Genomic DNA, 12,769 nt, shown 5'->3' with positions numbered 1-12,769 from the left:
GATCTTCCTTATTCACTGTCCAGCTTTCGCATCCATGTGAGGCTATTGAAAACACCATGGCCTGGGTCAGACGCACCTTAGTCCTCAAGCTGACATCTCTGCTCTTCAATACTTTAAAAAGTCCCTGTGCAGCAGATTTGCCCAATGCAATACGTTGTCTGATCTCTTGACTGCTGCTTCCGCGAGTGTTGATAGTTGATCCAAGAATGAAGTCCTTGACAACTTTAGAGTGTTCCTTTAGAGGCTCATTAATCCTACAATACAACTATTGTTGTTAAATGCAGTCGAGTAGGTTCTGACTCATGGCGACCCTATATAAGGTTTCCAAGGAGCATCTAGTAGGTTTTGAACTGCTGACCTTGTGGTTAGCAGTTTAGTGCTTATCCTACTGCCACACCAGGACTCCAACAACACAATTAGATAGGCTTCATTCATTTTTTCTACAAGTTATCTATTGAGTGATGACTACATGTCAACTATTGTAAAAATTATTATGGGCAAGAATCAGATATGGATTCAACCTTACATAAATAGAACAAACATAGATGTATTAATAAATATGTGTCAGAAACTATTACCATTTTTACCCTAATTCCCCCTCTTTTTCCTGTGTACACAGTTAGATACTTTCTCCAGCATCCTCTACAGTTTGGAATGGCCATGTAGTTGACCTCCAGCCAATAAAAAGTGTTTGGAAAATTATATACACTACTTTCAGGTCTAGTCTGGGTGATCCTAATTGCTCCTAACCCAAGTAGGCTAACTAGAATGTACACAATCACCAGATCTTAAAAGCTGAGTGTTGAAGACTGGTGGAGCCTCAGACAGGTCCCTGAATGGCCATTTGAAGGACAACTGCCCTGCTAACCGATCCATGCTCACAACTGGAAGACATAAGCTTCTGTTGTATTGCTCCATTGCATCATTGAGTCTATTTGTGACAAATGCCAGGTTTCTATAATTCTGTAAACTGTAATAAGATATGCTACCTCAAACTGTTGAAATGACTATTTGTCGACATGGAAAATTATTCATAGTGTAAGCAAAGGTAGAGTAAGTTTTAAAACTATTGTTGCATGTAATCATGTATAGTATAGAATGTGTAGTGTTATTATTTTTTTTTTTTTTAATGTATGCATGTATACATATAAATAAAGGAGCTCTGGTAGCGTAGTGGTTAAGAATCAGGCTGCGAACCGAAAGGTCAGCAGTTTGAAACTACCAGCTGTTCCGCGGGAGAAAGATAAGGCTTTCTGCTCCCGTAGAGATTTACAATCTCGGAAACCCTGTGCAGGGTCGCTATGGGTCGGAACCAACTCGACGGCACTTAACAACAACAACATACATATAAATACAAAGAGAAAGATCTAGAAGAATGTACAGCAAGGTATAGCTCTATATCTCTGGATATTATGTTGTTGTTAAGTGCTGCCAAGATGGTTCTGACTCATAGTGATCCCATATAAGGTTTCCAAAGAATAGCTGGTGGGTTTACTGACAAACCTTGCAGTTAACAATCCAGGGATTATCCTGCAGTGGCACACCAGGACTCCTGTGATAGTATAGATAGTGTTGTTTTTGTTGTTATTAAGTACCGTGGAGTCGGTTCCGACTCATAGTGACCCTGCATATGGGAGTAGAAAGCTTCATCTTTTTCCCGCGGAATGGCTGGTAGTTTCAAACTGCCGACCTTGAGGTTAGCAGCCCTATTCGTAACCACTATGCTACCAGAGCTCCTTGTTGTTGTTACATGCTGTCAAATCAGTTTCAACTCATAGTAACCCTGCATAGGGTTTCTGACGAGCTATTGGTGGGTTTGAACCACCAACCTTGTGGTTAGCAGCTCAGTGTTTATCCTACAGTGCCAAACCAGGACTCTAGCATAGATATGTTAAGTACCGTGGAGTCGGTTCTGACTCAAAGCGACCCTGTACAGGGTTTTCGAGGCTGTAAATCTTTACGGGAGCAGAACATCTCATCTTTCTCCCTGAAACAGCAGGTAGTTTCGAACTGTCGACCTTGAGGTTAGCAGCCCGATTCGTTACCACTACTCTACTACTCTACCAGAGCTCCTTAGTATAGATATAGTTATCTACATTTTATTGTATTTCAAACATGAATCTGTTTTTTGTTTTTTTTCTCCAGCCGCTCCATCCCTCCACGTCATTGTCCCTGCCCCCACCTCCGGCACCACCGCCTCCCTGGGCAGGTTCCCACCCTCCGCTCCTCTCCCTCGAAGGTCCCAGGGACCCCCGCTCCTAGACTGCAAAGTCAATCACTCCCCTTCCCTTGCCATAAAATCTCTGCCCCTACATTTCCATCACTGGAGAAGGATGTCATGCTGGACAAGGTGGAGGGTCAGAGAAAAAGAGGAAGACCCCTAACGAGATGGATTGGCCAGGTGGCATCATTGATGGACTCAAGTATGGCAGCGGTAGAGAGGTTGGCCCAGGATCGGATATTGTTTCGTTCTGTTGTGCATGGGGTCACTATGAGTTGGTTCCGACTCGATGGCACCTGACAACAACAACAACATTTCCAACCCTCACAATCAGTCCTGATAACAATTATTCACTGTTGTATCACAAGAGACCTATCCACATCTCTTTTCATCAGCTCCGCCCAGACAGATTGGATACTACTCAGTGGAGATTCTATCTTCCTCCATGCCCTCTGGATCTAAGCTCCTTCTTGAAAGCTTGTAAGCCAGTCACTTCTTGCCTTTGTAACCCTCCCATTTTGGGTAGTCAATATCCAAGCTACCCATCCCTGTCTACTCTGTGTATGGAGGGGGTGGGAATGATCCTTGTAAAGATTTGTTCCCTCTTTTGAGCTACTGCATCCATAGGCGTAGGTCAAGTTCATCAAATTGTATCAAATTATTCTTTTTTCCTCTTCTGGTTGAGCTTGGATCATGCAGTTATTGAAGCCAGGTCAAGTGGGTATTATCTGCAAGTGTGGGTGTTCTTACATATATGCCCTCTCTTCTTATCAGCCATGAATCTGTTTTGATTTTATGATTTTTTAAAACCTATGTTTAACATAAACAAGGAAAGTATAGCTCAAGATTTATAAACAAAATTGTAGGCTAACCAAGAGTATAAACATTTCCTAACTGCTCCTCAGAAACCATGTACAGGGACGCTATGAGTTGGAACCAACTCAATGGCTCTTACCAAACAACAAAAAAGATTTCCTGAGTGAATTAGGGTAGGCTCTCAAACTAAATACTCACATTCATTAATGACCCTTCCAACACTGAAAAAGCTATAAATTAGCTACAGCCTGAAATATAGATCAGTTCAATTATACAACACACCTGCTTCCTATCCTTCACCTATTGAGGCCTAATCAATAGAGATCAATTCATCATTAAGGATGGAAGAGATGTTTTACCATTAAAAAGTAAATTACAAGAAATTTGCCTCAGTGGTTGCTTGGGTTGGGGACAAGGAAAGAGAGAAGGATTTATTGAAAGCCAGGGGGAAAAGTAGTATACTTACTTTATACTCTTTTATACCTTTTGAATATTTTGCTATATACATTTTTATTTATTCAAAAATTTCCAGGTGCTAGGATCTTTTTCAGTACATTACAACTTGTGAGGTCCATTGCCTCAACACAATGGGACTGCCTTATTTTTCCGGGTCTCAAAAATTTACTCAATGATCTTTTTTATTGATCATTTTATAGGAAAAAGTTTTAATTTTTCTTCTCTGACAGGTTTCTGCTGACACAGTTTCCAGCTTTCACAAGTTTTATTGTATTAAGTCAGGAAGATTCTTTGAATTGGATAAGAGCAGAGAAAGAAGTTGAACATATAAGATAATTCATTATTTCTAAGAGCTGTTGTTGTTAACTGCCATTGAGTCGGTTCCAACTCATAGCAGCCCTGTATATGATTTCTGAAGAGCAACTGGTGGGTTTGAACCACCGACCTTGTGGTTCAAACTGACCTTCAGGTCGAGTGCTTATCCTATGGCACTATACAAAGATTCCATTATTTCTAAATAGAATCTCAAAAAACCATAGATCCAATTGGTTATTGCAGCAAATACCACATGCCCCCCTGTCATTTGGGAAAAGCCTAAATATATCCTTACACACACAACTGTGGGCAGTGAAGTTTCCATTTTCAAAATTCCCTGAGAGAATATTTTGTTGTAACTAGGAGTCATAAACTTTGCAAAGGGTTTTGCCAAAGGGTACCCCACTGCATCCCTAACCCTTGACCCCTGTCATTCCTCTGACATGAAGATTTTAAGGAAGAATTGGATAACCTGAGAGAGGAGGAGTAGGCCACCAACTCTTGAAATTGTGGGTGAAGGTTACAGATTGAGTTCCCTGTGAAATAAACCCTGAGATGGAGATATTTTTCTGTAGGTTTAATATGTGAAGACTTTTGGTAATAACAACAGTGAAGAAATAAAGGGATCAGAATTAGACAGGAGGAGTTGAAATGTGAACAATTGGAGGATATCAACTCTTCTACTCACCTTGTCTATCCAGTTGTCAAAAAGATCCCCCAAAAATCCATTCTCATCATTCCTTTTTGAAATTTCTCAGCTTCCAATTATTAATAGATGTTTACAGTTGTTTCTACTCAATTTGGAGTTGTGCCCCATCTGCAAATGAAGGTACTGAAAAGCTTTACTCCGTTCACCTTATCACAGTCAACTCTACTTTGAGGAGGCATCTCCTCCCCAGTCATATTTTGAGAGCAATATATCCTGGGGTTCTCATCTTCCAGCACTGTATCTGAAAACATGTTTTTCATCATGTTTCAATATTCAATATTCTGGTACTATCTGAAAGTGTTTCACTGCTATTCATAAGATTTTCAGTGATTAAATATTCAGAAGTAGTCCATCTCTCCTTCCTAGTCTGTCTGCATCTGGAAGCTCAGCTGAAATCTGTCCACCATGGGTGACCCTACTAGTATTTAAAATACTAGCATAGCTTCTAGCACCATAGTAACACTCAAGCCACCACAGTACAACAAACTGACAGACAAGTGGTGGCACCACCACTTGTCAAACTATAGGCGTTTGAAAATAGAATCAGGTGTATCCCTAATTAAATTTTGAATTAATAAATGTTCACTTTAAATAGGTCTGTTACAGCAGATTTTCCTAATACTTCCATGAGAGTTAGGGAGTATGTTAGGGGCTCTTAAGTTGAGCACAAAATTGACTTGAGGGTGCAAGCAACCAGAAACTCTCCCAAGAACAACTTAAAGGAGGAGCATGATAGTGCATGGATTGATGGCTGAAGTTCTTCATTGGATGAACTGATCTAAGGAAGTATTCTTCTCTCTTTGTATCCTCATTCAGAAGGTCTTCCATGGACAAAAGCACACATCATATATGAATATCATATTTATAAAATTCTCTGGTGTTGATCCACTACAGTGTTGATGAGGAAACTGGCAATGGAATGAATGAATGAAGATTGTTCAAGCCAAAGGAGAACAATGTTCCACTTGAGAAATACAGGGAAGAAAGATCTTGAGTCATCCTGGAGCATCCTTGTAAGGGAAAAGATGCTTCCTCCTCCCTTTGTCTCCTGTTTCATACTTATCCTGATTCTGTATTTCTTTCCTCTTCTCAAGAGGAATGGAGCTAAGCCAAACTACAATGAAAAGTGATCATGTTATCAGTCATAATATAAGTAATTAACAATTTTTTTTTCAGAACTCCCAATGTAAACAATACACCGAATAATGCAGCGAAATCATCTGAGGTCATTTTTATCATTCTAATCAATGGGAATTTTTGGCTTATATTTTTTAATTTTTTAATTTCACTGTATCATGACAGGACCAGGGATCAGTCTATCTGAAAAGGGAAAATATATCTTTCCTCAAGAAATGTCAACATCCAGAAATATGAATCTGCACCAGCCAGATTGGAGGTTAGGGGATTATTCAAGCACAAAAAAATATACCTTCTCCTATTTCCTTCTGCTGACACACCAAAGATCCTCCCTGATCAGGATTTAGGTGACTGTTCCCAGTATTCAGAAAAAATGCTTGCCAGGCCAAGCAACTGCTCCACCCACCTGAAAGCCTGCTTATGATTCCATTTAAATGTGGGAGCTGATTTCTAAATATATCACTAAAAACAGCCTCCATCATCATCCCCGCATTTCTAGCTTCTCTATTTCCAAAATAATCTCCAGGCTGTATACCTGAAAGGGCAGTTTGTGGCAATAAGTCACAGCAAAGCAACCCTCTACTGCCTTTTCCCAAATCCTCTCACTTAGGGGGAGTTTGGGGTAGAAAATAGCAGTTCTGCACCCAAGAGTTGTCCCCAAGCTTCAGTCCCCACCACACCTCAATTTTCCACTGGATCCCTCTCAAAGACACAGGAGATGGTCTCTGAAGTGGACCCATTTTCCCAGGGTATTTATTAACTTCAAGAAAATCCTTAGATGTGTGCCTTCTCTCTTTGGCCCAGGACTCCTGATCCCATTGGGTGAGATGCCTTTCTTCCATGTTCAGTACACCCTGTTCCTAATTATTGTAATTCTTCTCATAGAATGATATTCTAATGATTTGTCCAGTTTTTAGGCAGTGCTGGGTTTTACCCATCTGTAGTTCTTTAGCACATCGTGCATTCCCAATAAATGGATCACCTTAAGGTTGTACTTGGTAGAGAGAAGGACAAATGATAAGAACTACGTGAGGAGGTTGACTATAGTTCTGCCCTTCTGAACTATGACTAACTTGAGGCATAGCTTTCTAAACCAACACAGACCTCTGGCTTCCCCAAACTCAATCTGTTAGGGGTGAAAGCCCAGGAGAAAATCCCATTGGTAAGACTTGTGGAGAACAGTGACATTCACTAACAAAAACCCGAGGCAGGCATCCTTTTTCTCTGCATACTGCTCATTTCTTTGAAGAGATGGTGGTGGTGGTGGTTGTGTATTGTCATTGGTGGTGAGTATGTGCCGTTGAGTCAATTCCAACTTATAGAAACCCTGTATAGGGTTTTCAAGGCTGTAAATATTTACAGGAGAAGAAAGTCTCATCTTTCTCCCTCAAAGCAGCTGGTGGATTCAAACTGCTGACCTTGTGGTTATCAGCCCAACATATAACCCACTACACCACCAAAGCTCCTTTCTGTGAAGAGAGTGGTATGGGAATACATCTCTTTCCTAACAGTGCAGAGTTTTCTTATCTGACTCTTCAGCATGGTTAAGCAAGCTGGGTAAGAACCGCTCATTTCAGCCCCTGGCCCTTCACCCAAGATAAAACTGAGAGTGGGTTGCAGCCCGATGCAGCTCTCTAGGCCGTGTGGGACATGGACTTTTCTTTCTCTTGGAGAGGCCATAGGCCTTTGACCAAAGGTAGTAGGATTCATGGAAATGCCAGTTACTGGCTGCATTGGTTTCCTAGTGCTGCCATAACACAAATACCACAAGCAGGTGAATTTTAAAATAAGAATTTATTGTCTCACAGTTTGGGAGGCTAGGAGTTCAAATCAGAGCATTTGCACAAGGGGAAAGTCCTTCCTTGTTGGTAGTCCTGGGTGTTCCTTGGTGTTCCTTGGCTTATCAAGGGCATCTGTCTTCCCCCTATGTTTGTCACTGCATCTATTCTGCTTTTTATAGGACACCACTAAGAAGAAATTAAAAATGAACCTACTCTGGTATGACTTCATTAGTATAGCAAAAGAAAACTTCTGTTTCCAAACAAGGTACAGGGGTTGGTTCTTCAAAAGATATTTTTTGAAAGGACACAATTCAATCCACAACATCATGTGGTTGTTGCTTTTGTTAACTATCACCAAGTTGATTCCAACTTATATTGACCCTGTGTAGGGTTGCTGAGAAGTGGCTGGTAGGTTTGAACCACCAATATTGTGGTTACCAGTCCAGTGCTTCTCCTACAGTACCACACCAGGACTATCCACAAAGTACAGAATGAACAAAGCCTGTTGTTCTTGTTATCATTAAATGCCATTGAGTTGGTTCCAACTCATAGCAACCCTGTATAGGGTTTCTGAGAAGTGACTGGTTTGAACTGCAGACCTTGTGGTTCAAACCAACCTTGTGGTCCAGTGCTTATCCTACAGCACCACACCAGGACTCCTAGCCCTACCTTACTTTCCAGCCAAACAGAGCCTTGTTATCTGTTGGGGTTCAGCCTCCATGGGGAAGTGGTTTCACAAAATTGGAAGATCTGGTAGGTGAAAGATATAGCATAGAGACAAAGAGACAATACAGACACAAAGAGACAGACACACAAGGTTGATGCAAGCTGATGGGCAGACAGTTCTGCTGCAGACGTTGCACACAGAACTAGCCAAACCTCAGTCTTTTATTAACATTTTTTAAGGAAGAGATCTTTACAGAAGAAGAAAGTGATTATTCAGATAAGATAACACAGAACTGAAATGTGGTTAATCATTCAAAACAGGACACAATGATTTACAGGAACAAATTTTACATCACAATTGTCTTAATAATCTAACATTCTTATCTCTATAGGAAAAGCTCAAGCAAGCTATTATACATTAACCTTTAGGCCTACGTGACCTAGGGCAGCGACTTGCGGTTACTCAAGGACGTCTAACATACTTTTAACACTTAATCACTAGTGGGTAAAGGTGAAAGACTTAAAAGCTCATATAAAGGTTAGTTTATAATTTCTGAAGGGATTTAAACTGTTTTTCTCTGCTTTGCAAATACATGCGTTTGAACAAGATTTCAAACATTTAGCTTTATTTGTTAAGCTAGTAATCCCTACTTGCTTTCAAACATTTAGCTTTATTTGTTAAGCTAGTAATCCTTTCTTGCTACAGTCCCAGGGAAGGTGAGAGACAAATCTCAACCTTTCCAAGAGGGCGAGGTCTCACCTTCACATTCCTTATCCTCTATCCAAATTCTACAATGCTCTCTATCATCACATTTCCATATTCCTTCAGGGGGAAGAAAAGCATCCGGATCAAACTGACTATACCCAGGGGCAGTTTGAAGGGGCTGCCACCATTGTCCCTTAATCCAGTATTTCCAGAATTTACCACTCCACCTCAAGTGAATACCCCGGGCAGTTCCTCTCCAGAACCTCCCTGCATAATCCAGCAAACCTGCCCTTGTTCGTCCTGAGTCATATGAGGAAGTTTTACTGCCTCGGTTCTAGGGGGAAGTTCAGTTTTATTATTGTACATGGACATCAAGAGCTCATGTTTTAAGTTAATATCAAACATAACTGAAGTTAGATAGGGAGCAGTTCTGACATTCATCCCAGGTGGCTATAGCCTGTTCCTCAAAAAGATTTGTTCCCAGGACCCCACGCACTGCTAATACCTTCAAGGCAGTGACATTTACAGTGGTGCCATTAAAAGAGGCATTATGTACATTAACATTTTCCCAAAAGCTACAATTACCAGAGTTAGAAGCATAAAGAACAAGTACAGAATGAACAATATTAAGACTAAAGAGAATTGCACAGAGGTAGCTATCCAGTGAGTTCGCAAAAAACTATGAACCTGGGACGTCAGGAGGACACTTTCTTGGCCCTCAGGGTCCATGTGAGCCCGGTTCATCAGGAGGTCACTTCCTTGGCCCTCAGGGTCCATGGTTCGCATTCCTGAGGAGGGCTCCGGAATTGGATTTTCATCCATCTTGTCACAGGGCCACAGCTTCTCAGTGCTTGCATATGTCATCCCCGACAGTTATCAAATAAAGCCTGTTGAGCTCCTCAGGCATTGAAAGTCTGGACAATTCTCTTCTGAGCAGAAAGGAAAAGGAACTAACTCCAGAGTTAATTGAAGGGCAGAAGCATGAAACAAAGTGAATGAAAGAAAAGTTAAGGCTGGTTGTCAGGTGTTATTTATTCATGGTCGAAGCACTGCAGCTGGAGAAGACCCACTTTCTGGCCCTCCATTCCCACTAAGACCTGCTGTTGGCCCTTGCCATCTAGTAGATAGTACCTCTCTCTGCTTGGGTCTTTCATCATGGTTTCTGCTTTATAAATAGAACACTTAGAAGCAATTAAAAATAAAAGAAACACATTTTATGAAGACTGACACCTGGGGCTTCCTGGCAACTCCATGTCGATTTATTGACTTAAATTTCAATTAAACCAAAAGTGACAGATTTTGAGCCCTTTGTGTTTAAGCCTTTAATCAATTTATAATATTATTTTTGTTTGTTGTTCTTAGGAGCTATTGAGTCAGTGTCTACTCATAGTGATCCTGTACACAACAGAAAGAAACAACCTCACATTCATTGCTATGTTTGAGCCCATTGCTGCTGCCACTGTACCAATCCATTTCATTGGGGGGTCTTCCTCTTTTTCTCCAACCCACACTTTGTCAAACATTATATCATTTTCCATGCACTGGTCCTTCGTGACAATATGCCCGAAATATGAGAGATGAAGTCTGACCATCCTGGTTTCTAAGGAACATTCTGGCAGTACTTCTTCCAACAGAGATCTGTTTGTTCTTTTGGCAGTTCATGGTACTTTTAATATTCTTATCCAACACCATAACTCAAATGCATCAATTCTTCAACAGTATTCCTTCTTCAGTCTAACTTTCACATGCATTTGAGGTTATTAAAATCATAATATTATAGAAAACTCTATCCCAGTTAGAGGAGAGATGGAAACTTTCCTCAACAACTGAGATAAAGTAAAACTGTGACGTAGTTTGCCTGTTCATAAGGTACTTCTTTTTATTTCATTTCACTTAATCATCTCAATAACCCCAATGAGATAAATATTGCTACCTTCAGTTTATGAGAAAGTCTAAGTTCAGAAACACCGATTGGTGTGCTTGCAACATTTAAGTACAGAATACCTTTATGCTTCACCAGTAATTTTAGCCTTGTTTGCAGAGTAGAAGAACCAGGTAAAAACAAAAAGAAACTCACTATCATCTAGTCAAATCTGATTTACAGCAATGCTTTATGACAGAGTAGAACTGACCCATATGGTTTCCAAGGTTGTAATATTTATGGAAGAAGACTGCAACATCTTTCTCCTAAGGAGAAACTAGTGGGTTAACTTTTTAGTAGCCAAGTACTTCACTACTGTGCCACCAGTGTACTTTATCTGCACCTAGAAAGCTTTTTTAAAAAAATATTTGTGAAGACATTGAGGAAACTTGAATGCATATTGCAAAGTGAGAAGACCCAGTCTGATAAAGTTACACACTATATTATTCCAACTATATGACATTCTGGAAAAGGGAAATGATCAGGTTGTCAATGGACACAGAAGAAGGAGAAAGGGACAAAGAGGTGGAGCGCAGGGAATTTTTAGGATAGTAAAACTGGTTTGTATGACACTATAATGGTAGATACATGCCATTATGCATTCCTCAGAACCCACTCTAATGTGTATTATTGACGTTGTTTTTGTTGTTGTTAGGTGCCATCAAATTGGTACTGACTCATAGTGGCCCTATGCACCACAGACTAAAACACTGCCCATTCATAGGCCAACTTCACAATCGTTGCTACAGCTAAGCCCATTTCTGCTACCACTCTGCCAATCTATCTCATTGGAGACCATCCTCATTTTCTCCAACCCTTCATTTTACCCAACATGATCTCCTTCTAAGGACTGGTTCTTCCTGACTATATATGCAAAGTCTGACCATCCTGGTTTCTAAGGAACACTCTGGCTATACTTCTAACACAGATCTGTTTGTTCTTTTGGCAGTCCATGGTGCTTTCAATATTATCCTCCAAAATCATAACTCAAATACATCAATTCTTCTAAGGTCTTTCCACATTCACTGTCAAGCATTCACATATATATAAGGTTATTGAAAATACCATGGCTTGGGTTAGACATACTTTAGTCCTCAAATTAACATCTTTCTTCTTTAATATTTTACAAAGGTCTTGGGCAGCAGATTTGTCTAATGTAATACATCCTTTGTTTTCTTGACTGATATTTCAATGAGTGCTGATGGTTGATCCAACCATAATGAAGTCTTTGATAACTTCAATCTTTTCTCCATTTATATGGATGCTGGTTATTGGTCCAGTGGTGAGGTCTTTTGTTTTCTTTACATTGAGATGCAATCCATACTGAAGGCTGTGGTCTTTGATCTTCATCAATAAGTATTTGAAGTCCTCTTTACTTTCAGCAAGCATGATTGTATCATGTGCATACTACAGGTTGATAATTAATCTTCCTCCAATCCTGATGCCATGTTTTTCTTCATATAATCCAGCTTCTCAGATTATTTGTTCAGCATACAGATTGAATAAGTATATGAAAGAACACAACACTGGCACATACCTTTCCTAATTTTAAAATAATCAGTTTTCCCTTATTCTATTAGAATAAGGGAATAGGCCTCTTGGTCTATGTACAAGTTCTGCATGAGCATAAGTAAGTGTTCTGGATTACTCATTCTCCTAAATATTGTCTATTGTTTGCCATGATTCACAAAATCGAAAGCCTTTGGATAGTCAATAAAGCACAAGTAAACATCTTTCTGGTATTCTCTGCTTTTAGCCAAGATCCATCTGACATCAACAATGATATCTCTTGTTCCACATCCTCTTCTGAATTGGCTTGAACCTCTGGAAGTTTGCTGTCAATGTATGGTTGCAACCATTTTTGAATTATCTTTAGTAAAACTTTACTCGCATAGGATATCAATGGTATTGTCAAATAACTTCCACATTCCGTTGGGTCCCCTTTCTTTGGAATGGGCACATATTACCTTGAAATGGTTGAATATTGAACATTTCTATTTGGTACAGTGACTGTGTATTCCTTCCATCTTTTTTTTTTTTT

This window comes from Chrysochloris asiatica, unplaced genomic scaffold (genome assembly GCF_000296735.1).
Source record: "Chrysochloris asiatica unplaced genomic scaffold, ChrAsi1.0 scaffold00157, whole genome shotgun sequence".
NCBI lineage: Eukaryota > Metazoa > Chordata > Mammalia > Afrosoricida > Chrysochloridae > Chrysochloris > Chrysochloris asiatica.
Note: the sequence above shows the minus strand (reverse complement) of the source record.